Here is a 24,660-nt window from a genome sequence, read left to right as displayed (position 1 = left end):
CGAGCAACATACACTTTCATGGAGCATTATTGATGGCAACACTTTAATTGTACCAGTAAAGAAAATTTCAAAGAGTAATAAATTTAAATACTAATTCAATACAAACTTACATATAGTGCTAAACATACCGATGGAGAATCTAAATTTGCTGATAGAATATGTGCTGATGTCGGTACATTTGCAATATAATTGGAATTTTGTTCGCTTGACTTAACCTATATGTACAAAGTATAGAAATAATGGAGTCTGAAAGAATCATTTAAAATAAGCAATGTTAAGTAACTTTACCTTATCTGCGAGTAAGGAAGATACCAAAGACTTCAACTCATTTATATCTGATGTCATTCGATCGCATTGTTCTTTAAGATATGTAATAGTTTTATCCTTTTGAGTCATAGAGAACAACTTTAATTTTGTCACTCCATGTCCATATCCTCTTACATAACCACAATCAGGACCCAATACTTTACTGATTGCATCACCAACCACATTAGTGTCATTACTTATGACGCCCCCAAAATTTCACTACTTAACAAGATGACGTCACTATATTACCTATTCATTTCCCCCCCCCCCCATTAAGGCAACATAAAGTGTACTGCCCTCGAAATTACATCCTGAAATATCGAAATAATACAATCATTCCCCTGTTCCTTCACCCTTCAATACAAAGACGTGAAACAGTTACCTTAAAGATAATCAGAGACTCACAACACAATCAATTCTTACAAGTTCGTGCCCGCCTCAGTGACTAGCAATCCACAAAAAAAATAAAAGAAAAACAATCATTTAGTCTAGTAATCCAGAGTGCATCAGTGGCTCAAATACTAACAATAACCAGAAGACATTAGTTCGCCTACTAAGAATGAATAAAGAAAAAGAAAACGTTCCGTTAGTCAACCCAATGTCTAGTACACCTCTAATTATAAGTTTCTCACGCTACTAGCAATGAACGGCAGTTTCCGCCATCCTAGCCAACACAACTAGTGATCCCTCCTCGGTCAAGCCTCCTCCACGTCATCACGACGGTCGAGGGCCCTGTTCGCACCTGAAACAATTAAGGTAGAGGGGGGGTAAGTATATAAAATACTCCGTAAGTAGCCCTCCCTAACTAATCACAACAGCATGCTCGTAACACAGCGACATCAAACACAATAGCAAAACAAAGCACCAGGCAACAAGAGATGATAACGGTAGATTAACATTACCATATAAGCATCCAAACACCCAGACTTCTAGGACTTCGACTACACGACCCACTAACCTGTGACCCACTCGAGCTAAAAATTGTTCTACCCTTTACCTTAGTACTCCAAGTTTAACTCTTCAAGGTGTATCGGCCCTTGACATTTATCCCCCAAGATACCAACCTTCCTCTAAAAAGCTTGGCGTTCGACCTTGCCATTTATCCCCAAGGCCTTGAACTGCGCACCAGTCCTTGACATTTATCCCCAAGGTACCTATGACTACTCGGCGTATTGGTTCTTGACATTTATCCCCAAGACCCCAATACTTCTCTACAGAACTTGATATTCGGCCTTGTCGTTTATCCCCAAGGTATCGATGGCTACCAGCGTATTGGTCCTTGACATTTATCCCCAAGGCCCCAATACTCCTTTATAGAAAACTTGGTGTCCAACCTTGTCATTTATCCCCAAGGCCTTCTACCCCCAGAGCCTTAACATCTGATAGGGATTTAGCCGCCTTGTCCATTGCCCACGAGGCCACAACACCGGTACATCCACTTTCATTACAAGGTAAACCATGCATTCGCAACATCGTCATTCGCTAAAACTTTACCATATAACCCTCAAATCATCCTCTACAAGGCCTTGTGTATCCCAACGACTAGCATGCGTTTTCACTTCCGACAGCCCACATGATAACAACAGTTAACTCGCCCTATCACTCTAGTCAACTCCCACTAACCCTTCCAAGACAACTTGAAAGTCACCCACATTCCAAGTCACAACACAATTGTTCAGCATACTTTTAGACGTACGACACAAAACACTACCCAACAGCTTCCAACTAAACAACATAAAACTAAATAACATACAATCAGCATATGTATTTCGAAAGTCACCCACATTCCAAGTCATAACACAATTGTTCAGCATACTTTTAGACGTACAAAAGGAAACACTACCCAACAGCTTCCAACTAAACAACATAAAACTAAATAACATACAATCGGCATATGTATTTCGAAAGTCACCACATTCCAAGTCACAACACAATTGTTCAGCATACTTTTAGACGTACGAAACAAAACACAACCCAACATGTTTCCAAACGTCATAGATCAAATTCTCCCAACCATAATAATCAGAACTGACCAGTCACATTCAATGACAAGTAACCATGCATGCTCATAATGTCTAACAATATAATTAGTGACATGTAACTCAACAACAATCACTAGGCGTTCACAAAAACCAAAACTAACAATTTCTATACAGACGAAGTAAACTATTCTAACAAAATCAGCACAAAACCATTCCATTAACATTCAATAACGCACGCACTCGCCCCCTGGTGCTACTTACACACTGTTATGCTCCTAGATCTTGCGTCAATTCAACACCTAATCAACAATAGACAAATAGAATAATTAACACAAAATTTCCAGCCAAGGAAATTCAACATAAGGGATCTTGCAACGTCCGTTACTGCAAAAATCGCCTTCGCCTAGGTGCAGGTAACTCCGGCCCAACTCGAATAAATGTGGGTTGCATAAAACGAGCTTCTAATGGTTATGGGTAGACATCGAAAGCAAAAACCTGCTGCTGTCCAAGCTGTTTTATCAACAAAAGAACTCACCAAAACGATACCCACTACGCCGTGTGCAGCAAGGACCCGCGCCGCGATCTCCGACCACCAAGGGAGACTGAACCCGCTCGCGAGGGGGGGATGCATCGCCGAAAAATGCCCCGGAACCGCATCCACGCCACACCTCCGCCTCTGCTGCTGCTGCCCAACACCGCGCGCACGCCGCTGCTGCTGCGAAGCTGCGCGTCCGATGCCGTTTGATGCCATGCGCCGCTGCTGTCCGGAGCCGCGTGCCTGCTGCTGCCCACGTAGTGCCGCCTGCTGCCGTCCACCGGAGATGGGCGCCGCTGAAGAATGGGTCGGCGGTGGAAGGAAAAACGGAAGAAGGAAAATGGGGGGGTGTGTGTATAATGAAGAAAGTGGGTTTGGGGGGCTAGGGTTTTCTCTTCCCTTTCCTTTTGTTGTAAAACAAAAACCCACTTGGGCTAGGGTTTTCCCCTTTACCTCTCTTTTGATTTTTTGTTTTTTAAATAAGGAAGGCCTACTTACCCAAGTACATTTTGTTAAAACAAAACAAAGCCCACAAACAAGAAATTAGAATCGTATTTCCAACCTCCTTAAGCCTAATTATATCCCATAATAGAATTAAGTAATTGGTCCATCGACCCAGGACAAAAGCCAAAGAAGCGAACTCCTCGTTAAACAATAATTAAATAAGTACATACACGTAAATAAATCACAACAATTTCCGCAGCAGCTCAAAATAAAATTAAATGAAACATTTAAATTAAATTAAAAAGATTTCTAAGAAAAGAGGCCCCGAGACTCGAGAGTAACCTAACCTGAGTAACGCGGGGCGTTACACTACTCATCCCTTCATGACTAGTATTTTGTTCCAAGCACTCCTAACATTACGTTTCAAAACATCCACCAGATTAAAGATATTAATTAACTTTCAAAAACTACCCTTAGAACTCTAACCATTATTCTTAAATAAATATACCCACAAAACACAGGGATACAACTAACTAACACACCCAATAATTGTTGGATCGGTATGGCAACCCTAGAGGGGGGGTGAATAGGGTTTAATTAACAAAATATAAACTTTTTAAATTGGGCCCATTTATTAAAAAGTTTATATTTTGTTAATTAAACCCTATTCACCCCCCCCCCCCTCTAGGGTTGCCATACCGATCCAACAATTGGTATCAGAGCAAGGTTGCTCTTCTTTGATAAACTTAATTGTTTTTGAGCTATGGCAACTTTAGGTTTCATCCCTTTTACCGATAGTCAATCTATAACTAAGCCTCCTTTCTTTAATGGTAATAATTATAGTTATTGGAAAAATAGAATGAAATTTTTCTTGCTTTCTATTGACTATGATTTGTGGGATGTTGTTGAAGAAGGATTTAAAATTCCAACAAAAGATGTTGATGGTGTTAGAGTTGTAAAGCCTAAAGAAGAATGGTCTATAATTGAAAAGAAAGCATGTTCTTTAAATGCTAAAGCTATTAATTGCTTGTTTTGTGCTTTGAATTAAGTTGAGTATAATAGGGTGTCGATTTGTAAAACCGCTAAGGATATATGGGATAAATTAGAAATTACTCATGAAGGAACTAGTCAAGTAAAAGAAACAAAGATTGACATGTTAGTTCATCAATATGAAATGTTTAAAATTGATGAAAATGAAGCTATTTCCGATATGTTTATTAGATTTACTAACATTGTCAATGCTTTAGAAGGACTTGGAAAAGAATATTCAAATCTTGAGAAGGTAAAGAAGCTCTTATGGTCCTTGCCTAAACAATGGGAGCCTAAAGTCACCGCCATTCAAGAGGCAAAGGATCTCAAGACTCTCTCCATGGACGAACTCATTGGTTCGTTGATGACGCATGAGATAAAGATCAAGAAAAATATGGAGGATGAGAAGAAAAAGAAAGAGAAGAGCATAGCATTAAAGGCCATCACCTTGGAAGTTGACTCCGAAGGTGAGAATGCCCTTGATGAAGATGATGTGGCCTATCTCTCACGTAAGTATAAAAATTTCATCAAGAGAAAGAAACAATTCAAGAAGAATTTCTCCAACCAAAAAGAGTAAAAAAGTGAAAGGAGCAAAAAGGATGAGGTAATTTGTTATGAATGCAAAAAACCGGGTCATATTAGAACCGATTGTCCTTTTCTTAAATCATCCAAGAAATCTAAGAAGAAAGCAATGAAGGCTACTTGGGATGATAGTGATGAAAGTGGAAATGAAAGTGAGAATGAAGAAGTGGCCAACTTTTGCTTCATGGCTCATAGTGACAAGGAGGATGAAAAAGATGATGAGATAACTCTTGATCCCCTTTCTTATGATGAGTTGTTTGAAGCTTTTGAGAATATGCAAAATGATTTAGAAAAGCTTGGTTCTAAATATGTTATGCTTAAAAAGAAATACAATGTCTTAACTAGTGAAAATAAGTCTTTACTTGATGATATTGCTTGCTTAAAGAAAAATTAGCATGATGTTGTAAATATCTCTTGTGATAAGCATGTTCTTGATCGTGATGAGAAAAATGCATTACTTGATAAAATTAGATTTCTTGAGCATGATGGTTGTGAAAAAAATAATTTGATTAAATTGCTTAAGAAAAATTAATCAAATGCTTTAGTGGAACTTGATAAGGCTAAAGATTCTATTAAAAAATTAACAATAGGTGCTCAAAGGTTGGACAAGATTATTGAATTAGGTAAACCTTATGGTGATAAAAGAGGTTTAGGATATATTGATGAATGCTCTACTCCCTCAAGTTCTAAAATTATCTTTGTTAAAGCATCTCCTAATATGCCTAAGCTTGTTGCTCCTAAAGTTGTATCTAAACATACTAAAATTAACTTTGTGCCTATATGTCATTATTGTGGTGTTGAAGGTCATATAACACCTAAGTGCTTTAAATTAAAATATGCTCAAAATACTAGAAGAAATTTTTCTCAAAGAGCAAAGTTTCACAATGCTCCAAGAAAAACTTTCTCCAAGAAAAGTAAAATGCATAAATTTGTTGTAAAAGATAATTCATTGCATAATGTTGTTTGTTTTTCATGTGGCAAGTATGGACATAAATCTTATTCTAGTTACTTGTCTAAATCTTATGCTTTCAATAAAAATGCAAAAATGAAATGGATCCCCAAGTTTGTTAATGCTAACCTTCTAGGACCCAAACAAGTATGGGTACCAAAGGATCAAATTTAAATTTTTGTGTTTGTAGGTTTGTTTGAAAGCTTCCAAGAAAGGTAAGTGGTACTTGGATAGTGGTTGCTCAAGGTACATGACGGGAGACCAATCCAAGTTTGTCACTTTCTCCAAAAAGGATGGAGGTTTTGTAACTTTTGGTGATAGCAAGAAAGGTAAAATAATAGGTAAAGGTAGTATAGGTAATGAATCTTCTATTTTGATTGAAGATGTACTTTTGGTTGATGGTTTAAAGCATGATTTACTTAGTATTAGTCAATTGTGTGATAAAGGATTTAGAGTTGTGTTTGATAAAAAGAATTGCATCATTGAAAATGCTAGTGATAGAAAAGTTTTATTTGTTGGAAATAGAGACGAAAATGTGTATACTATTGATTTGAATGATTGTCCTATTAGTGATAAATGTTTATCGGTCTTGCATGATGATTCTTGGTTATGGCATAGAAGACTAGGACATGCTAGCATGCACTTAATTTCAAATATTTCCAAGAATTCTTTGGTTAGAGGTCTTCCCAAGTTTAAATTTGAAAAAGATAAAGTTAGTGATGCTTGTCAAATGGGTAAGCAAACCAAGTCTTCTTTCAAATCTAAAAATATGATCTCTACTACAAGACCCCTACAACTATTACACATGGACTTATTTGGCCCTTCTAGAATTGCTAGTTTTGGAGGGAATTATTATGCCTTTGTGATAGTTGATGATTTTTCAAGATTTACTTGGGTTTTGATGCTAAAACATAAGGATGATGCTTTGAAAAGTTTTTCTAGTTCTGCCAAAAGAGTTCAAAATGAAAAAGAATTTTTGATTTCTAAAATTAGGAGTGATCATGGAGGAGAATTTGATAGTAATGCTTTTGAAAATTTTTGTGAAGGAAATGGATTTTCTCATAACTTCTCCGCTCCAAGAACTCCTCAACAAAACGGTGTGGTTGAAAGGAAAAATCGTACTTTGCAAGAATTTGCTAGGTCAATGTTACATGAGTATGGTTTATACCTTCTTATTTTTGGGCAGAGGCCGTTAATACCGCTTGTTATGTTTTAAATAGAGTTTTAATTAGACCTTCTTTAGATAAAACTCCTTATGAACTTTGGCATAACAAAATTCCAAATATTGGGTACTTCAAAGTTTTTTGTTGCAAATGTTTCATTTTGAATAACAAAGAAAAGCTTGGAAAATTTGATTCTAAGACGGATGTTGGTATTTTCCTTGGTTATTCCTCTACTAGTAAAGCTTATAGAGTTTTCAATAAAAGAACTTTGATAGTTGAGGAATCTATGCATGTGGTATTTGATGAATCTTGCAATGTTTTTTCTAATGATTCTTTTTGTAGTGATTCTTTAGAAAGAAATTTTGGAGATTTACTTGTTAGTGACAAAAGCAAAGAGATTGTTTCAAGTAAGCAAGAAGTGAGCATCAACGAAAATAAGGTGGACGGTTTTTCATCCATGCCTAAAGAGTGGAAGTATGCTCCATCCCATCCTAAGGATTTAATTCTTGGTGATCCCGAACAAGGTGTGAAAACTCGTTCTTCCCTTAATATGTTTAATAACATTGCTTTTGTTTCTCAAATTGAACCAAAAAGTTTTAAAGATGCCGAAAGTGATGAATTTTGGATTTTAGCTATGCAAGAAGAATTAAATCAATTTGAAAGAAACAAAGTTTGGGAATTAGTCCCTAGGCCTTCTAATGCTTCTATAATTGGGACTAAATGAGTCTTTAGAAATAAAATGGATGAAAATGGAAATATCATTAGAAATAAAGCTAGACTTGTAGCTCAAGGTTATTGTCAAGAAGAAGGAATAGATTATGAGGAAACTTTTGCACCCGTTGCTAGATTAGAAGCCATTAGAATGTTACTTGCTTTTGCTTCTTATAAGAATTTTATTTTATACCAAATGGATGTGAAAAGTGCTTTTTTAAATGGTTATATTATGGAAGAAGTTTATGTGGAACAACCTCCGGGATTTGAAAGTTTTGATTTTCCAAATCATGTTTTTAAGTTGAAAAAGACTCTTTATGGTTTAAAACAAGCTCCAAGAGCTTGGTATGATAGACTTAGTAATTTTCTTATTGAGAATGGTTTTAAAATGGGTAAAATTGACACTACTCTCTTTATTAAGTCTAAAGAAAATGATATGCTTCTAGTGCATATATATGTGGATGATATTATTTTTGGTTCTACTAATCCTTCTATGTGAGAAGAATTTTCTAAATGCATGCATAATGAGTTTGAAATGAGTATGATGGGAGAACTTAGCTTCTTCCTTGGACTTCAAATCAAACAACTCAAGGATGGTATCTTCATAAGTCAAGAGAAATACACAAGGGATTTGCTCAAAAGGTTCAAATTCAATGAAGGTAAAATTGCCAAAACTCCTATGAGCATATCCACTAAGCTTGACAAGGATGAGAAAGGTAAATGTGTGGATGTAAAGACTTATCGAGGTATGATTGACTCTTTAATTTATTTAACCGCTAGTAGACCCGATATTATGTTTAGTGTATGTGTTTGTGCTAGATTTCAATCTTGTCCTCAAGAATCTCATGTGCATGCCGTTAAAAGAATTTTTAAATATTTGCTTGGAACTATTGATTTAGGCTTGTGGTATCCTAGAAATGTTGAATTTAATTTGGTAGGATATTCCGATGCGGATTTTGCGGGTAGTTTACTTGACTGAAAGAGTACTAGTGGGACTTGCCAATTTCTTGGTAGTTCCTTAGTTTCTTGGTTTAGTAAAAAGCAAAATTCGATTGCTTTATCAACTACCGAAGCGGAATATATTGCGGTTGCTAGTTGTTGTTCTCAAATTCTTTGGATGAAACAAACTCTTTGTGATTTTGGATTAAAGTTTGAAAATGTGCCTATATTTTGTGATAATACAAGTGTCATAAATTTGACTAAAAACCCTATACATCATTCTAGGACTAAGCATATTGATATTAGACATCACTTTATAAGAGAGCATATGCAAAACGGTCATATTACTCTTGAATTTGTAAGCTCAAATAATCAATTAGCGGATATTTTTACCAAGCCTTTAAATGAAGAATGCTTTTGCAAAATTAGGCTTGAGCTTGGTATTATTCGTTGTGATGCATCTTGATTTTGTATTTGCTATTTTTTTTAAATGCATATTGATAGGGAGAGCATTTATGCAAAATTGTGTTCATATTTTTAGGGGGAGCTTTTTATGTTATTAATTATTTTTTTGTTCTTTTTGATGATTCCAAAGAGGGAGAAGTTTAAGAAAAATTTGTTCTAAAAATGTTTCATGATTTATTGGTTTATTAATCCATGGATGTATCAATTGAGGGGGAGAAATTAATCTTTGAATGATTTTTAAGTAAGTATGATATTTTGGATTTACTATGATGTCTATGTATTTTTCTTTGGAAGTTTGTCATCATCAAAAAGCGGGAGATTGTTTGCTTTTTGGCCTTAATCTCAAATTAATTAATTAATGTTTTGATGAAAACAAACTTAATTTTATTTATTGACATTTTTTGTATTTTAAAGTGTCCACAGTGTAGATCTCGTTACAACGATTCCAACGACTGTTAGATCATCCAAATCGGAGCTCAAACGGAGAAGTTACGATCGAAACAAATTGGAAGGAAAATACCCGAGAAGATGACGTGGACAGTTCGTAAGCTAAAAAGTGACAAGCTTCTTTTTAAAATATATATATATATTAAAAAAGAAAAGAAAAAGATTAAAATTTTTTGAAAACTTTACCGTTTTCTCTCATATATATATATATATAATTAAAAAAACTTGTGACAAGTTTATTATATATATATAATTAAAAAAACTTGTCACATCAACTTGTCACATCTCTTTATATATATATTATTCTTAATTTATTTTTTTTATTTATTTTTTTCAAAATTATCTCAACCCTTCGTTCTTAATGATTAAGATTTAATGGTTTAAAATCAAACTTGATTTTTTTTACCATTTTCTTCCATCTATTTAAACTAAACTTCTCATTCAAAATTACATAACAATTCTCTTATTCTCAATCCTCCATAACTTCAAAATTTTCATTTTTCTAATCTCTCCAAGTTCTCAATTTTTCTTTCCATCTTATTTTTGAGAGAAATTTTATTGTTGTGAGGATTGAAATTTTTCTGAGCTCAAATTTGTATATTTACTCTATTTGAGAGTTTGTAAGTGTGTGTTTCAAAATCTTCAACTCATTGTAACGGTGTGATCCTCACCGTGGAGAGGATCGTCTTTGCTCTTGTGAAGAGCAGTGTACCGGTTTGACTCCTACCGTGGAAAGAGTCAGAATTTCAATTTACAATCGAAGAGGTGCTTGGGAAGTGGAATAAGACAGTTGTGTCGAACCACTATAAAAATTCCTAGTGTCAAATTTCTCTAACCCTCTCTCTTATTTATTTTTACAATTAATCTTAGAATTTGATTGTATGCTTTAAATTTCTCTTGTTTGCCTTAGAATTTATTTTATCTTACTTTGTTAAAATTGCACATCTCAAAAAGTGTATTATTTTTGTTTAAATTGGGCCCATTTATTAAAAAGTTTATATTTTGTTAATTAAACTCTATTCACCCCCTCTAGGGTTGCCATACCGATCCAACAATTGGTATAAAAAAAATAAACTAAGAATAATATATATGATAAAATAAAATTAAAAAAAAAAAAATATATATATATATATATGAGAGAAAACGGTAAAGTTTTCAAAATTTTTTTTTTAATCTTTTTCTTTTCTTTTTCAATATATATATATATATATATTTTAAAAAGAAGCTTGTCACTTGTCAGCTTACGAACTGTCCACGTCATCTTTTCGGGTATTTTTCCTTCCAATTAGTTTCGATCGTAACTTCTCCGTTTGAGCTTCGATTTGGATGATCTAACAGTCGTTGAAATCGTTGTAACGAGCTCTACACTGTGGACACTTTAAAATACAAAAAAATGTCAATAAATAAAATTAAGTTTGTTATCATCAAAACATTAATTAATTAATTAATTAAAATTAATTAATTTGAGATTAAGGCCAAAAAGCCAACAATAATATATATCAACTCTATATTTACAAAACCACAAACTCAACAAAACCACTAATAAAGAACTCCACAAAGAACAAAAGTCATACACCTAGATAACAAAATGATAGTCTATAGAGAGGGGGGTGGGTGGGGTTGTAATCAAAAGACATGGTTAAACCTTTACATACTATGGTCTCAACAACTTGTGAGTTAACGGGCTGTCCATCTTTTTTCATATTTTCTTTTGTCCACGCCATTACTCTGCATAACCTTATTTTGAGTAGAAGATCTATTTTTTTACATGGATAAATAATAGAATGTTATTTCGTTATATCATATGTAATACTAATTAAAAAAATTATATAACTCAATACCATCTCTTCTGCCAGTTGAGCATATCCTTTACAACTACAAGTGTGTAGAAGTTGTTTTTTTCATCTCCTTGAATTTTTCACTCTTCGCCTAATAATGATGTTCAAAGTGTTAATACATACCTAAATGGATAAGAAATAAAGAAACAATGTGTTTTCATACCAAGAATTTAGCACTTCTCTTCTCTTTCACGAAATCCGTCCAATCATCCATTGAAGAAATATTGTCTGGCTTTAGTTTAGCCAACTTCAGTTGAGCATATCTTTTACAACTACAAGTGTGTGGAAGTTGTTTTTTTTTTCATCTCCTTGAATTTTTCACTATTCGCCTAATAATGATGTTCAAAGTGTTAATACATACCTACATGGATAAGAAATAAAGAAACAATATGTTTTCATACCAATAATTTAGCAGTTCTCCTCTCTTTCACGAAATTCATCAAATCATCCATTGAATAAATGTTGTCTAGCTTTAGTTTGCCAACTTCTCATTAGTTGAAGCAGTTTGTATTCGACTTACCAATCGTGATTTGCTTGCCCTACATAGCGCACCCATCTTCTAAAAAATGTATTTCTTCGGCCAATCTTCATGGATATTATATCGTGCTTAGATAATATAGTAATGAAAAAAGTAGACTTAATTATAGTAGTAAAATAGTTCACATATTAATTACAAAATAACTTAAACAATTTCTTCGTTAGTGAACTCATAAATATTTAGTACAATGCCTAAATAGAATGCTATAAAACATTCTTTTGCCTTGTTGAAACCTTCTTCCATGTTTCAAGATTCATTGGCACTACCTCTCGAACAAGTGAACCTAAAAATGAAGCAAACCCAATAGATTTATCACCAACAAGTTGTCCATATTGATTAAAAGCTAGCTTTAATTGTGGCACAACTTTTATTATTTTCATTTTGGTAGGACATCTTCTTCTTTTAGGCTTTGGTTCTTTGATAGGAGGTTCAGACCCTTCTCCATTTTCCTCTGCCTCAATATGAACCTCTTCGATGGGTGTCAACCTACGAAGTACTCCCCTTGTCCAAGTAGTAGGAGAATCTAGTACATTAGGTAGCAACCTTTTAGAGTTTTGGTCTACCTCATTAGAGTTGGGATGATCAACATGAGTTTCCCTTTCTTCATGGATGTATGTGGGAGGAGTCATAGGTGGATTATCCATATCATTTTCATGAATTGAGTTTTCGGAAACATGTGGCATCTCACTTTCTTTCATTGCACTAGACTTCCTAGTATTTAGGTCATCCACTATCTTTCTTTTAACATGCTTTGGCGGATGAATAGATGATTCATTGTCGTCACAATCTATTAAGTTCATACTAAAAGACGTTGCAAATCTCCAAAAACTCTTTTCAGCATTGTGCTCAGATCGTCGTGGTTCAACTACATATGGTCCAGTAGTTGGCAACTTTTTCCATTTTTTTAGAATGCCCTTCTTTTTAAGCAAATCTTGAAGAAACAAAAAAGTTATATTTAGTATATACTAATTTCTTATATAGGAAAATATTTAAAGTTAACTTACCAGTACATTTGTCTTCATGATGCGAAATTGATAATTGTTGGGCCTACACATTTTACCTGAAAGAGAAAATACTAAATGACATCGTAAGAATTAAAACAACATAAAGAAATTATACATATTCATATACAAACAATTATTCATATGAAATATATGTAAAGCTATAAGTTCAAAGTTCAAAGTTTGAGGTTCATCACACTATGAATATATATGTTAATGCAAATCTACAATATACCAACAAACTGACACTTTGTTTGTGCCAATATACAAAATGCTCTCTAGACCTATCTTAGTCCCAATTTAAAAAATCGACAATACTATTAAGTTTTTGCAAATTTAAAAATATTGTGACAATACTACATTTGTGCAAATTTTACAAAATGGTCACTAGTGTTATCATATCAAGGTGCCTTCACAATCATCGCTTGCATAATTGCATTATTCAAAATCTTCATCAATTTCTTCAAGTGTAGCAAATGGTCTTTCACCCACAAAACTTGTGAGTGCATTCTCATCATACTTGTTTAATTCATGAAAGCCCCTAGGAGGTGCTTTTAATAAAACATATCAATTAGATGTGACATGTTCTCTTGCGAAAAATACTTGTTTCATGTGTGATGCAAGAATAAATGATTCTTTTTCAATTTGACTTTGACTTTGATGCAAGTTAACCAATGTAAATCCATCTTCAAATTTAATTCCATTATAGTGTTTTGCCAGATCACACTTAAAAGTGGGAGTCAATAGATATAATAATCTAGTAAGATAATTTATGTAAAGACCCCATAATACGTAACCATATCAACAATTGGAGCTCCATCTTTACTACTTGATTTGCATAACGTAGTCACCTCAATAGAAACACTGTTATTTTGAGTCGACCTTTCGATGCTCTTTATGTGAAACAGTTGCCCATTTATGATGTATCCTGAATAAGACATCGCACTCTTTCGTGGTCCATTGGCAAGCCACTTTAATAAATCCAAGTGCATTGTGTTACAAGAATCTAACGGTATTTGTTCTAATGAAAAATCACATATTTAGAATCACTGGTGATAACGATACTATTCGTGGAAGCACGTATCATATTACCTTGTCTTTCAACCAAAGTGGAAATTTCGTTGTGTGAACCTTCACTAAAAGATTCTTGTCAGCACCCAATCTTCTATTCGAACTTAACAACTCAGTTTCATTCATCCTGACATATATTGACGAACCACTCATTAGTTTTCGTATTTCATTCGCTCAAAACTACATATAGGCAAATAAAATGCTCACTCTATATATGGTTCCACCTCAGCTGAGTTGAACAACACGTATTGATGAGCTATTTGGAGTACATCATCAGATAATGTAATTGGGGATCTAGATGATATAAGACGACCATCAAGAATGACATCGTTGTTGAACTCCTCATTACGACATTCTCCACTGTCAAGTCCTATTGAATCATTGACACAATTATTATAAAAATGAATGCACTCATTAGCTACATAACGCTCTGTAATGCATCCTTCTGAATGTGAATTATTCTTAACATACCTCTTCAACGTCTTCATGTATCTAAAAATATCACAGCACATGTAAAATACTTAAGATTTCAAACTCATGGTCACTTAAACTGTAGAATGTGATATATAACATACCTTTCAAATGGATACATCCAACGAAATTAAACTGGTCCACATAATCGAACTTCACGTCCCAAATGAATGACCAAAATGTATCATGATGTCAAAGAATGAAAGAGGAAAAAACCTCTCCAAAAGGCATAATGTATCAATCACTTCTTTTTCAACCTCCAACATATTTTCTCTATCAATCACACGTTGGCAAATTTTATTAAAAATGCACATAATCATGTGATTGATTGTCTTTCACCTTTTCGAAGCATTCTTCTAATGACAATAGGTAAAAGTTGTTGCATTAACATATGATAATCATGAGACTTCATTCCAGTTATCTTGCAATCCTCCAATGAAACACAGTTTGAAATGTTTGAACTGTATCCATTAAGTAACTTCAACTCAAATAACTTGCAAAATAATTAATTTTCGAATCTTGATAAGGTGTGTGGAGCTGGAGGAAGGTAGACTCGACCCCCACGTTCTTCTGGGTGTAAGTCATGTTGTATATTCATATCTTGTACATCTTTCTGAGCATTGTTGCCATCTTTCGATTTTCCCACTACAACAAATGTGAGTTTTAATGTCGGACAGAAAAAAATACGGAGGAAACCATGACTGACAAAAAAACTCGAAAGAATCAATGACGGACAATTTAAAAAATTAAAACAAAAAAGAAATTAAAAGTTTCAATGTCGGGCAAGGCCCGACATTGTAGATAGTCATTTGGGCCCGCCATCAAAAGTGGCCCAAATTTTAATTTGAACCCTAACACTAACTTTTCCCCAAAAAATGTTTTGCCTCTCCCTCCCACCTCATTGTCGCGTGAAATAGGCAGAATAGGGAGTCCGGCGGTGACAGTCGAATTCCACGGCTTCGATCGACGGCGACAGCAACAGAGGACGACGAACTCCACACTTCGATTAACGACGACAGCAACGGAGGACAACGAACTCCACGGGTTCGATTGATGGTGACAACAACAAAGGATAACGAACTCCATGGCTTCGATTGATAGCGACAACAACGAAGGACTTCGACAGCGAAGTCCAATGGCGAACTCTACGGCTTCGATCGACGGCGGCATCCATCTCTTTATGCAGTGGGTAAGTTTTTTATGTATGTCAGAATATTCCAATTTATTGTTTTGAATCTCTATTGCTTCTTTGTACTGATAAAGGGCTGCAATTTATTTAGGATTTAGTCGACACCCACCTACCCTTTTCGATTGTTTTGCGTCCCCTATTCATATGGCCTTCTGCAATTATGGGTTTCATAGATTCTGCTTTGTTTTTTATTTTTTTGCCGTAAAGGGTATTTGGTGGAGAAGGATTGAATTTTGTTTTGATAAGTTGGTCGAAATTGTAGTTGGGTCTAGTTCTAGATGTTAGCAATATGTCATATCTTTTTAATAATCCCATAATATTTTAAGAAATTTAATTAATGAGTTATCTACGGTTATATTTTAGACTAATGTCATCCCTCTCCACTTACTTTGAAGTAGCTATTTTTTCGTTACAGAGAAAAAATGAATGCTTTTTGGTAATTCAACCAATCTTGAATTTTACAAGCATATAAAGCTATTGTTTTATAAGGTATTGTTCCTTCCCTCATACTGTTCATTCCATTTTATAATTTCTCTTCATTTATGGCTTCTAGTGGTGATGAGCTGAAATCACTTGAGTCTCGAGTTCATATTATAATTGCTTTCATAAAGTAAGACTCGAGAGCCAAGCTGTAACGCCCCAAGATTTCATATAAACATCCTAGGCAACGCTAAATAATTCTTCTGGCTAACCTTAACTCTAAACACGAGATAAGCAACCTCCTGGAAAATAATTTAGATGAAATAAAGCTTCGACTTCCATACGTTTTATCAGAAATATAAATGTCATAAACTGTAAGAACTCCGCCCTCCGTGGGCAATTTAAAAGAAAACAACAACATCTCAAATTCGCCTCAGTGGCTAAAATTATTAAATAAGAAAAAACAACCGTGCACCTAAACTCCAATGACAACAACGACGCGTTTACCAACAACATCCATTACAATTAAAGTAGTTCTAAATAATACAAAATTTCCTCCGCGGTTCACACCTAGCAATAACATATGTCTGAAGGCTACTCGTACCCAACTACCCTTCCCTCTATCCTCACAAACTAAACTAGTGATCCTTCCTCGGTCAAGCCCTCTCCACATCATCACCGCGGTCGACCCCGTTCACACCTGAAACATATAAAGGTACAAAGGGGGTGAGTACATAAGGTACTCCGTAAGTAGCACTTCCTAACTAGCACTAAAAAAATTATGCTCACAGTCACAACATAAAGAACAAAACAATAGCGAGGCAATCAAATAAGCAGTGAGAGATAGCGAACAATTCACTTGACATTTAGAACAAAACAAGAGCAAGACAACCAAATAAGCAGAGAGAGATAGCGAACAAATAACTTGACATTTACATACAACAACTAAGCATCGAAACTACCAATACCACAACCCATGATTCGCTAGCCCTTGTTTCATAGTACTAAACCTTCCTCAACACCCCCCTTTATCACTCCCCGCTTAACTTCTCGAGGCATGACGGCTCTTGACATTTATTCCCAAGTCACCGTACCTCCTCCTTCTCCAGTACTTGATGTCCGACCTTGCCATTTATTCCCAAGGCCAAACACCACTACTTCGCAAGCTCCACTCTTCTTTAATCCCTCAAGCCTAACTCCTCGACTCGTATTGCCCCTTGACATTTATCCCCAAGGCCTCAATACTCCTCTCTAGAAACTTGACGTTCGGCCTTGCCATTTATTCCCAAGGCCTGAACTGTGCACCGGTCCTTGCCGTTTATTCCCAAGGTACCGATGACTTCCCAGCGTATTGGTCCTTGACATTTATCCCCAAGACCCCAATACACGTTTACATAAATTTGACGTATGGTCTTGTCATTTATCCCCAAGGCCACTACTCAAGGCTTTGAACCTCCAAGCGATTTATATGCATTTTTCAGGTCAGAACACCCATGGTTAACGGACTACCAACCCGTCCCTTTACCCTTCACCCTTCACCACTTCACTAACCCTTCCATGACCACCTACAAATAAACCTCCCACATTCTAAATCACTGCACCGTTTACAAACATGCTTTTCCACGTAATAAACAAAATTCATCCAACAGCTCACAACCAGACAATATGAATTAAATTATCGGTATAACCACGCTAGCATTTCATCTACATCCCATTTGCAAAACGTCATGAGCCAATTACTTCCAACTACAACAGTTCAGAATCTACTAGTCACCTACAACAACAAGAATAGGAAGCATGTTTCCTCAAAAGTATTCAATAATAGAAATACGGCAACAAGATCGCTAGAATTCACAAATCAAACCAACAATCCTTACATGCTCATTTAAATTATTTTAACAAGAAAAAAAAAACAGCATCAAGAACATTCCGTTAACGCTAAATAACGCACGCACTCGCCCCCTGGTGCTACTTACACAACCACGTGTTTAAGTTTGTATCGGCCTCACACCTAAGCATAAAAACAGAAAAATACAGCAATTTAAATGTACCATTCAGCCTTCAAAAAAACATCTTTAAGAGGGTTCAAAGGGGCTCGTTACCGCAAAACGACCTCGTATAGGTGTGGGTAAATTAGATCTAGCTTGCCAAGACGTGGGTAGCGTAAATCGGGTTTCAAACGGATGTAGATAATCGCCGAACACCACCAATACGCTGCTGTCCACGTTTTTGCAGCAGCGAAAAGCGTCCAATACGATCTCCAACGGCTTCGTTTCAATGTCCCTTGCTACAAAACAACCTCGCTTAGGTGTGGGTATTCTAAATCGATTTCGTTTGGGTGTGGGTACTCCAAATCTAACTTCGAACAAAGGTGGGTCAAAGAAAAGTTACCGGGTTTCACGAATCTAAGTTGTTCGAGGTCGTTAGGCTTGTTGAATCGGAGAAAGGACGCCGCGAACACAGCCCCACGTGTATCGATGCCGCCTGCAGCTGCCCGAACGTCACGCGCCGCCGCTGATCGTAGCACACCGCCGCTGCCCGCCGCACGCCGCCGCCGCCCGTCACGCGCTGCTGCTGTTCGACGCTGCACCTGCTGCCGCCGCTGCCGCTGTGTCCGCCGGAGATGGCTGCCGTCGGTGCTGCTGTGTCGGAGAGGGAGAGTTCGAGTGGAGGGGGGTGGCCGACGGCTTCAACAAGAGAGGAAAAGGGGAAAAGGAGAAGAGGAGTGAGAACAAGTGGCTAGGGTTCCCTTTTCTTGTTTCAAACTCTTAACTCCTTTGGGTCTGTGGTTCTTTTCCTTATGTTTAAGGCCCACTTACCCAACCCTTCCTTGTTAAAACAAACCAATAATAGAGTTTCGTAATTGGCCCAATGATCCAAAACAAGTGTCGCATAATGGAAATCCGTACTAAATGTAACTTGATAAATAACTACACGCTACTAACTCACCACTAAAACTGTAACAATACACACTAGTCGAGATGTCACACTTAAATTAAATAAGATCACTGATGAATCAATTAAAAATAACAATGAAATAAATCAATAAATCAATAAATAAAAATCCATTTTGTTATAAAATTTTCCGGAACTCGGGGCAAGCTAACCTGAGTAACGCGGGGCGTTACACAAGCCTTTGATATGGAACTCTACCACAATAGATTTAGCCTGTTAAATTTGTGCTCCAATTTAAGGGGTGATCTTCGTTTTTTTTAAATAGAATTATTTTTATTTTATACCGTCTAATGCTTTTTCTTTTATCATCTTGCTACATTAACTAAAAACTTCTTATGGCAAGCATATAAAAATGTGGCAGATGTAGTGTCTCACTCTACATTTATGACGATTGAGAAAACTATACAAATGATGTTGCATTAATGAAAATATTTTTTTTGGAACGTTGAGTAGAAAAATTGTAATTAATAGGAAAGAGAGGAAAAAAAAAAGGAAAAGTTGTCTTTTTACTAATTTGCTTGCGGGGAACATATCTTAAATTGATTTTCATTTAGGGGCTATCTAGCGGTTGTCGGTATATTGATAACTGGCATCTCTAATACATACTAGTTTAAAATTCCATGTGATATTTGTTTCAAACATCTACAACTCATGCACCAGCTAATGCAAAACGTGCTGCCCTACATGGTGGAGTGGAGTGCAAAATTTTTTGTAGGAAGTAATTGTATCTCGATTTGATGCACTTTGTATTGTCTGCTAATTTTGACTTCTATTTATTATGTTTTTATTATAAGCAGCTTGACTGCTATTGTCTATGTCTTTTCTGGATATGCACCTTTTAGAATTTGTCTTGTCCAACAAGCTGTTAGATCTGGATGGTGAGCCTTTTTTGTCTGTAATCCATGGCTTGTTGCCTTAGCTTGTTTAGCTCCACCCTAAAAATTGACTTATAAATGTCAGAAGTTGTTATTTTACTTTGCTGTTTAAGTGTTTTCCCTCCATTATTTTGTTTTCATTCTCAACTTTGCTCAGAATCTATTGTATCTCAGTTATTGTATGTTCCTAAATTTTTGTACTTTGGATATGATTTACCTCCATTTTACAAATTCAGTGTGGCTGTATTAGGCGTCCTATTGCATAAATTTTTAAGCTATTACCTGGGCCTCATTCAGAAATAAAGAGACTCAGCAAATTTGTGGCCTTACTATTTTTATATTGTTTCCAATTTTCTATCCCTTTTCTCTTGGCTTTATTTTGGGTTATTCCAATATCCTTACATTTCTCTGTCTCTGTCTCTCTCTCCCCCTTTTGGTTTTGAAATCCAGGGATGATTCTTTAACCGTTCATCCTATGATTCAATGCAAGGGGCTTTAGTCAGTACTGACAAGTAAGTCTCGACTCATTCGATACGTTTGGTGTAGTATATTATATGAGGATGGTGCTCTGGTTTCGCATGTCCAACTTGTTTGCTTGTGATTAAACCGAGATGCAGAAGAGTCGAGTTTAAATGTTTAATGAACGAACTTCGATATCTTTGTTACATTCGTTGTGAATTTTTGTTTGGTTGATCAATACGTGATACTTTTTGTGCTAACGAATTCAGAGGATGGCAACTTTCATTAATGATAGTTTCCTCTAAATGCAAAACTGATGATCTCATTGATTTGGTTTTGACAATTAAATGTCTAAACTGTCATAGAGTGACAGATGGAAGGCGCACACTTGTACTCGTCATTTTTTTGGAGTAACATTTGTTGAGATTTCTGCTCTTCTATTTCTCAGTGGTCAGGTATGGTATTAAGTCGTCTATTAAACTTTGGTATCTTCTATGGTTTTAAAGAATTTGATTTAAATCCTATACTTATGATTATGCTCTCGCGTTCTGTTCAGCTGTAGCTTGGGGTAGTTCTTCTTCCTAATGCTTAGGCTTAATTATTTGTTACACATTGATATGGTAAACAGGTTCAGTTTTCTAGTTGTGGATTTCCTCTCTCATAATTACATATTCTATTATCTGTTATGAAAAGTAGGATTTGGAAAATGGTACTTTTTGTGTTACAATTTGGAAACCTCTGAAGGTAAACTTGCATTTGATTACATTTTAAATATGCTCAAATTTGCATTGAAATCCTTTGTTAACTCATAATTATGTTATTTTTCAAATTTTCTATATGTAGTGTCCTCGGCAATTAGGTTCTATCGAATATGGGTACTATTTGCAAAAGTATATACGAGAAATAGTGTAGAACCCTAATACTCTCATAACTGAACTTGTATGTATTATCATATACCTTTATGTGTTTATATATGCTTTATCCTTATATTAATCAATATTATCTTTCTTTTGTTGTAGTTTAATACAAAAAATGCCTACAAACAAGAAGAAATCGACGAAGTTCGAATAGAATGGACATCATTTGTTGGACGATTTGTGCAGTACCTATGGATTCATTACTTTTGTTTATTTGATGTAAGTATTTGGTTCGAGTTACTTTCTGAAGTAGTACTTAGTAGATTTGAAATACTTGGTCTTGTTTATAATATATAGAAGTTTGGATTGTTATGCTGAATGTAGTTTTGTTGGAGGGACGGGTGGTTCCATTTATTTCTGTGTGGAAGGGTGTTAATATAGAAGTGTTTGATTGTTGCTGAATGTAGCATATTATTGCTTTCCAAGTTAATTTTGAGTTATTCTAAAGTAGAGAGGTCATGTTGAAATTTGTACTTGTTTGATCAACTCTTAAATAATTGTGTTTTGAGTTTAAGGTTAGTTTTTGAGTTAAGTTATAGAATATATCATGGTGTTGAAATTAGTTTTAGTTGCATATTATGTTTTGAGTTACAATAGTATTGAGATATTATTGTGTCAATAAGTTGGAAGGAGATATATTGGTTGGTTAGTTTTGAGTTCTATTTTAAAGTAGGTGAAGTCATGTTGAAATTTGTACTTTTTTTATTGTTTGTGTTTTGAATCTAAAGGTTAGTTTTTGAGTTAAGTTTTTCGAATAGATCATGATGTTGAAATAGTTAGTTTTAGTTACATATTAGTTTTTGAGTTTCAATAATATTGAGATATTATTTTGTGTGATTAGGTTGGAAGGAGATATATGGTTGGTTAGTTTTGAGTTATATATTCTAAAGTGGAGAGGTCATGTTAAATTTGTACTTTTTATTATTTGTGTGTTTTGAGTCTAAGGCTAGATTTTGAGTTAAATTTTAGAATAGATATTGCATTGGATGAACATGTTAAGAGTTTTAGTTGCACATTAATTAGCTAATTTTTTAATTGCAATATTGAAATATTATCATAGGTTTGAAGGAAATATAGTTGCTTCCACGTCTCGGCAACCAACTATTTTTTTAATTAAATTATTCACGAAATAATGACGGTCAATGTATGTCATCAAATATAATTATTCCACGACGCACATACGAGACGTAGATACAATGATGTACAAACAATGACGCTCAAACGATGACGTACAAACAATGACGGACAAACGATGACGTACAAACAATGTCCCACATATAATGATGGGCAAAAACCGCCATGCAAAATTAAACGAAACAAGGATACTCGTAAAGATGTCGGTCACCGCCGTCATTGTTATCCTTCCATGACGGGGATGCCCATCATGGAAAAGAAGATTTACATGACGAGCAATGCCCGACATTAAAACTGTCCGTCATTGAAAAAGAAACAAGGACACTCAAATAGATGTCGGTCACTGACCGATATGGTTACTCGTTAATGACGGGCAATGCCCGTCATGAAAAGGCAAACTCATGGTCACTTAAAGTGTAGAATGTGATATATAATATACCTTTCAAATGGATACATCCAACGAAATTGAACTGGTCCACATAATCGAACTTCACGTCCCAAATGAATGACCAAAATGTATCATGATGTCAAAGAATGAAAGTGGAAAAAACCTCTCCAAAAGCCATAATGTATCAATCACTTCTTTTTCAACCTCCAACATAATTTCTCTATCAATCACACGTTGGCAAATTTTATTAAAAAATGCACATAATCGTGTGATTGATTGTCTTGCACCTTTTGGCAGCATTCTTCTAATAACAATAGGTAAAAGTTGTTGCATTAACATATGATAATCATGAGACTTCATTCCAGTTATCTTGCAATCCTCCAATGAAACACAGTTTGAAATGTTTCAACTGTATCCATGAGGTAACTTCAACTCAAATAACCTCTTGCAAAATAATTACTTTTCGAATCTTGACAAGGTGTGTGGAGCTGGAGGAAGGTAGACTCGACCCCCACGCTCTTCTGGGTGTAAGTTATGTTGTATATTCATATCTTGTAAATCTTTCCGAGCATTGTGGCCATCTTTCGATTTTCCACTAATATCTAACAATGTGCCAACAATTGTCTCACATACGTTCTTCTCAACATGCACTACGTCCAATGGTGCAACATAAGTTCCTAGATTGGTGGAAAAAAATTTCAATTAGTAAAGAATGTATGTCTTCAAGCTAGATCAGATATACAACGCTAGTATAAAGAAGTTTGTACCTTCCAATATGGTTGCTCAAATAATATGAATTGTTTCTTCTAGATTTCGTTTATCCCTTTAAGTTTATTCTATTTTTTCTTCTCATACTTTCCCCCAACCATTTAAAACATCTTAAAGTTCAGTATAAATTGCATTTCCGTTCATGATTCTAGGAGCTTGACATTCTTCGAATTTGCCATTAAACCAAGACTTCTTCCTTCTATATGGATGAGACGGAGGTAAGAGTCATCTGTGACCCATAAAACATACTTTCTTGCTATGGTACAACCATTCAGATTGTGTGTGCTCTCCACAAATAGAACATGTAGTTTTGCCCTTTGTTGTGCACCCGGCAAGATTTCCATTTGCAAGAAAACCATTGATAGTTCACATAAGCACATCTCTCAGTTTGAATTTTGATTTGCTTACTGCATCATCACTCCATTTCATTACTTTGCAAGTCATCAATTAATGGTTCCAAATAAACATCAATGTCTTCTTTCCTAATAAACATCAATGTCGTTACCAAGCTGTTTGGGACCAGGAATCAATAACGTCAAAATTATGACAAATGGGTTGTATGTCACAAGCATTACAGGGTTCTTCTGACATACATAGCCATGGAGGTAAGTTGTATGTCACAAGCAATACTGGCCAGCAATTATATGTACTGCTAATGCTAGAAAATGGGTTAAAACCATCTATAGCAAGACCGAATTGTAAGTTGCGCGAATCACTAGAAAAATCTGGCCATTTTGCATCAATTGACTTCTATGACACACTATCAACTGGGTGATGCATCTTTGCATCATTGCTTTTATGGTTTTTATGCCACTGTAGTCATTCAACCACTTCATAAGTTCTTAACATTTGTTTAAGTCTTGGGATGAGAGGAAAATATCTTAGCACTTTAGCAGGAACACCTCATTTCATTCTCCTAGTACGCTTATCCACAATCCACCGAGAATGCGAAAAAATTGGGCAACTATCCAAGTCTTTGTTCTCCTTAGTAAATAAACAACAGTCATTCATAGAAGCATAAATCTTTCTGTATCCTAAATCAAATACTTTTAAGAACCTCTTCACTTCAAAAGTAGATCTTGGG

At 35.3% G+C, this 24,660-nt stretch overlaps 1 long non-coding RNA gene and 1 pseudogene across 1 annotated transcript; both read right to left on the bottom strand.

The window, feature by feature from the left end:
• Positions 1-16,474: 16,474 nt before the first annotated feature.
• Positions 16,475-18,818, bottom strand: LOC148209735 (uncharacterized). Its single transcript, XR_015793083.1, has 3 exons — positions 18,472-18,818; positions 18,183-18,367; positions 16,475-16,780 (listed from the first exon to the last, which is right to left on the bottom strand). It is a non-coding gene; the product is annotated as an uncharacterized LOC148209735 (long non-coding RNA).
• A 4,446-nt stretch (positions 18,819-23,264) lies between these two features.
• On the bottom strand, positions 23,265-23,948 carry LOC148209734 (uncharacterized; annotated as a pseudogene).
• Positions 23,949-24,660: the final 712 nt, after the last annotated feature.

The sequence above is a fragment of the Momordica charantia genome (genome assembly GCF_013281855.1).
Source record: "Momordica charantia cultivar OHB3-1 chromosome 8 unlocalized genomic scaffold, Mcharantia_2.0 BLBB01000008.1, whole genome shotgun sequence".
Taxonomy (NCBI): domain Eukaryota; kingdom Viridiplantae; phylum Streptophyta; class Magnoliopsida; order Cucurbitales; family Cucurbitaceae; genus Momordica; species Momordica charantia.
The sequence above is the reverse complement of the archived record's forward strand: the minus strand, read 5'-3'. Positions and strand labels throughout refer to the sequence as shown.